Here is a 5548-nt window from a genome sequence, read left to right on the forward strand (position 1 = left end):
GGGAGCGTGATGCATATGCAACAGGTAGGAGCTTCCATAGACACTGTGTGAGGCGACTGAGCTTCGTAGTGAGTGAGAATCGGCGTCCTGCTTAAAGCTTGCTTGAGTTGGTCAAAACTTTGCTGCTGAGTTGGGCCCCAGTGCCAGTCGGCGTCTTGGTGGAGCAAGTCTCTGAAAGGCTTCGTAAAGTCTGCTAGCTCTGGAAGAAATTTCGCTAGGTGGTGCTTCCCATTCACCGACTGAATATTTCCTCTCCGCAGCCGACTGTCCATGGCCCGCTATCCCGTTCGATTTTCATATCGTCCAGAACCGCTGCCATGAACTTAACAGGGCTTGCTCCGCCACCGTTCTTCCTTCTTTCCGACGCCCGGCCGCCCGTCATTGCCATGGGAGCAATGGGAGCAGATGTTCAGCATGTACTTGGGGGCATCCGGAGCTGCCGCATTCAAGCTAGAGCAGCGCAAGGCTATTCTTTTGCATTGTTTGTGGGCGGAGGGTCAGCGTGTTTATCCGACGTTACATGCAGGGTCTAGCGCCGCAGCAGCGCCGTCAGGGCCAAGCGCCTCAGCCCTCGCTCCTGACGAATGCGACTCTGCACTCACCGCTCTACGGCAAAAGTTTTCAACGTCTTGCAACGTTATCGCCAAGCGTCATCGTTTTCACCGCCGCAGCCAAAACATGCACAGGCGAGTCCGTTCATGACTTTGTTGTCGCTCAACTGGAACAAGCCGTACATTGTTCGTTTGCTTCGCAAGATGATGCTCTGCGTGACCAATTCGTTGCTGGCGTAGCTTCCAACCACGTACGTGAGCGGTTACTGCTCGAGGGTTCTACACTGTCTTTCGAGGATTCTGTTCGAACTGCACTTCAGTTTGAGCAAGCAGTGAAAGATCTGAAGGAGCTTTGTGCATTGGACGAGGCAATTTCATTGCGGCAGCGTCGTAAACCAACATCGAGTCTTTCGAAAAAAGAAATGCGCATCTAGCAGCTCCCTTTCAGCAGAGGTTAACGAGGGGCGCGAGCGGCTCACGTGCTCCGTAGCGGAACCGCCCCCCTGACCGGAGCCGAGAACGGAGTAGAGTTGCTCTTTCCGATGCGGCTCGCAGGACCATTTAGCATCAGCGCCGCAGTGCCCAGCGCATGAGAAGACTTGATCACTTTGCGGTGGAAGGGCCACTTTCAAAAAGTATGCAACCGCAAACGAACTGAAATGCAAGACCGAGGCCGAGAATTTGAGTTACATGAAGATGTTCCGTCATTTAGCAGTGCTGAGCAAGTTTTGACTTTGCAACGTTCCGCACGTAGCGGAATTCATATTCAAGTGCAAGTCGCGAATATCACTTTGACATTTCTTGTCAATTCAGGGTCGTCTGTTTCAATTCTGTCGGAGCAAGAATACAGTCGATAATTTCAGAGCGTTTTACTCTAGTCTGCTCCGCATGTCACTCTGTTCGACTGCTCTTAACGGCCGAATACCGTGCTAGGTTGTTTCCAGGCAGACGTTCAATTTAAAGGCCGCACAGCTTCACTACGTTTTTATGTTGTTCACCAAGGAACTTGTTTGATCGGTCTTGACGGCATTCAAGCCTTGGAGCTTCGCATTAAGGGTTCTGCTCTTAAATGCTTGCACACATCCGCTGATCCGGTGTCTCCTGCCATGCCACAGCCCCGGTCTCCTGGCGTGCTGCCTCCTGCCACACCACAACCCCGGTCTCCTGGCGTGCTGCCTCTTACCACACCGCAACCCCGGTCTCCTGGCACACTGCAGCCGCCTGCCCCGAGGACGCAGGCTAGGTCTCCTGGCTTACTGCAGCAGCAGTCTGCGAGCCTGTCACCAGCGTCGACAGTGCGGCGTTCAAAGCGAGAGCGCCGGCCACCGGCCTGGCTCCAAGATTACCAGACCCATTAGTTGGGACTGACATCGACATAGTGTAAATATGTAAATACGTGTTAATAAGTACAGTGTGCATGTCTCGGTGCTCCTACCAACACCTACTGACTAATTACTAAAAAGATAAGGGAGGGAGTATATTTAATTCAGTTTCGTTTTCGGTTTGTATTCTGTATTCCCCAGGGGGCGTTTCGGTTATTTGATATATATATATATATATATATATATATATATATGTGTGTGTGTGTGTGTGAGTGTTAATATATGTGTGTTCGTTTGGGACGGCTGGAGTCTACTTCTACCTTCGAAAACACCACACTTTTCATTACTCCATTGTCTCAACTTGATTATTTGATAAGCAGGAACAGAAGGTAAAATACCAATTTTAACCTCGAATTCTGAATCTTCGGTTCATTCTAGCGGGAACCATAAAGTCCCGTCAATTACGGTCCAGCAAACCTGCCGCCCGTAAGTATGCACTGTGTTACACATCGGTCCTGAGAGATGTGGGCAGGCACGCCAAGGACAGCATTTTTTCGCGTTGCGAATGCCTCTTCATTCCAGCTTGCCTGGCTACCCAAGCAAAAAGTGTGTGGCAAACGGTAGGGCCGACCTCTCTCGCCGACCAAAAAGTGGCCGGCCGACCCTTGGCACCCGACTTAGGGCCGGCGTCGGGGATTGACACTGACCTAACGTAGGCCGACTTTCGGCAATCGACTATGGCCAGATCTCTTGGCCCAACGTGACCGACCACCTGCCGCACGTTGGCCGGCTATCTGCCAGCGTTACTGAATGGTCGGCCGCTCGTCTACCCTAGCTATTTTGCTGACGAAAGACCGTACGTCGGACGGTTGCTTCCCGATGCCGGTTAGTGGCCGGCAGACGGCTTAAAACCACGGCATAGCGTCCGGCATCGCCCCTCGTGCAGGTATTCATGCCATGCATTCATTATATCGTGGCCCATGCATATATAACGGGGTAGCGCATACAAATGCATCAAGAAAAGCAGTAGCTTTTCGGATGCCATGAAGAAACGAAAGCTGCAGTATTTGTTTAAAAATTTATTTGTCAACAGCGTTCAGGAAAAGCACGCATTTCCCTTTTAATAAGCGTGGATATATGATTGACTATAGAACACGCGTGTGCCACATGTGGAAGATGGGCCTGAGGCTTGGTTTTCTTTTGGCAGCCTCGCGATCACTTGATGTCTGCGACTGGTCGGATCTGCGGCGGGTTCCATCTTGGTCAGCTGAACGAAGACAAGTTTTTTAGTTAAATATTTCATTTCCGCCTAGACTTTTACATCGCAGGCAAATATAGGGTGGAAAGGTAGAATAAATAATGTCTTTGCTCACTGCCACCAACAGCACTATCACATCAATATATTTTATGCACCTGGCTTTCATGTGACCCGAATGAAAACGCATTAGCGCAAAGCCGCAATAGGTAACCAGGATCTCTGAATCTGCGAGAAAGGCGCAATCACTTCGTTTGTTGGAGTCATGATGTTGCAATTTGCAGCCGTAGTGCACTCAAACCTTATCCTCCCGAAGCGCGTTCTTGCATGCTAATGCTGCAATTAAATAGTTCCAGCAAACCCAAGGGTCCGCGCTTGTCATAAAGCGCGTATGAGGGATTTCAACGTGGCAGAACAGTTTCCGCGATATTTACATGAAACCTACAATAAGTTTATTCCGTAGAGTACAGCTTAATTTTCTCAAACTAGGTGAAACATTTACAGCAAAAGCGACCGGATATTTAACGATAAGTCACCTGATTTATTTTCGTTATTTAACAACCCAGCCTTACATAAAACAATTATCTCATCATCCAAGACGACTACTTATACAGCCCAACTCGTAGAAGCTTATAGAACCCGTTGTAAATTTTAAAAGCTTGAAACAAGTTAGCAGAACACCTCATGAGCATGTGAGCAGCAGGAAATAAACCGCACAATGAAAATGCAACTGCTTTCCCAGAAAGGATGCGCACAGAGTAAAATCAATCATATGGCAGTGTGGAACAGCTCATTCTGTGGGCATCACATATGTAGTTCCAAAATACACAAAATGAACGCGCTGGCTCACTTACCTTGCCAGCATACCGCATCACTCAATCATCAAGTTTCACGTATAGACATCATTACAGCAGCACAAAAAAAAAACACTTGGCATAAATCTTGTACTCAGTCCTGGCACGAGCTTCGGCTTGGCAGCAGCGATGATGCTTGTCCAGCTTCTGATCGCTCCTATCGCGAGGGGTGCTGCAATATTTATATCAGTGATAGCATTTGACATTTACCTGGGCTGCATGCGTCCGATCGATGTGAGTCGGATAATCGAATTTCCCGAACAAAATCAGCGCTAATACCTGGCCGGCAAGTGCACCATCATGAAGAAGTGGAAGGCCAGCGTTTTAGTGTAGAGATGACCAAGGACCTCGGGCTTCGGCGAAACGAGCTTCCACTGTCGCAGCCAGTTTCCAGATATGCTGATATCACCTTCCTGCACGATCAGCGCAAGGCGCTCACACCAATTACAAAACATGCATTTGCAGTAACAAGATGCGCATCAGTCTAGAAAGTACATAATTAGTTGTAATACATTATCGTATAGAAGGAAATTAGCGGTAATTTGACTTACCTGATCTGTATACATGTCAGTGTATGCACCTCGATATGAAGAAGTGAAAGACGAGCGTTTGGGGCAGGGGAGACCGGACCTCGGACTGCAGCAAAAAGAGGTAATTCCCCCGCCGCAGCTCGCTTCCAAGTCGGCTCAGCACGTCTTCCTGCGCAATCAGAGCGAAATGCGCACACATTGATTTTAAAACAAAATGTGCGTAGTAACATGATGCGCACATATATGCGTGCTCCACAAACAATTGCAGTATAATGTATCGAACAAAATTTTTGCTAATTGGACTTACCTGATTGGTATAGTGAGTGTCCCTCCATATTAAGAAGGGAAAGGCGAGCATTTTGGGGCAGGAGATACCCAAGGACCAAGACTGTTGCACAATGAGCCAATTCTGCCACCACAGCCGCGTTTTTTATTTATGGCGTTTAGGATTGATAGGTTTCGAGGGCACCGGCAAAGGTAATTGACGGTTAACATCCAATCCTTAAAGGCACGTGATCTCTTCGGTTTACCGTGGCTTGGCTTAGGGTTAGGTTTTAGGTTAACTTTATGATGAGGTTGTTATAATGCAGAGGTTACCATTTAACCATAAAAAAATGAACAATTACATTCGTAGGTTCATAGCAGTATACCGCGCAAACTTCAGGCACTTAACACTAACTATGCTTCAAACAGACAATCAGCGCCTACCAGTTCACAAATTCAAGCATAAGTTCATGACTACTCGCAATCAACTACAGAGTGTGCCATCCCCGCCGCGGCTCAGTTAGTGCGCGGTTAAAGCTTTATTTCAAAATATGTATAAATTACAGTTATTTCACATTTTGTTGCGCGAGGTATAATTATATCAGCAGGCTCAGATGATATAATGTCAATATATATCATGCACGCGGTATATTTCAATGCTGCATAAAATTAGCTGCTTCAATGGTACGAATTTTCCACTTTTCGCATGCTTTCCCGACTGCCTCATGGAACTTAGAGGGGAAACCTGCTATATTGCAGGAAACTTTACTTT

At 47.7% G+C, this 5548-nt stretch overlaps 1 pseudogene; it reads left to right on the top strand.

Moving 5' to 3' along the window:
- The first annotated feature begins 317 nt into the window (after positions 1–317).
- On the top strand, positions 318–1116 carry LOC146172581 (uncharacterized; annotated as a pseudogene).
- Positions 1117–5548: the final 4432 nt, after the last annotated feature.

This window comes from Amblyomma maculatum, unplaced genomic scaffold (genome assembly GCF_055883805.1).
Source record: "Amblyomma maculatum isolate TAMU_Amacu unplaced genomic scaffold, ASM5588380v1 scaffold_13, whole genome shotgun sequence".
In the NCBI taxonomy this organism is placed as follows: domain Eukaryota; kingdom Metazoa; phylum Arthropoda; class Arachnida; order Ixodida; family Ixodidae; genus Amblyomma; species Amblyomma maculatum.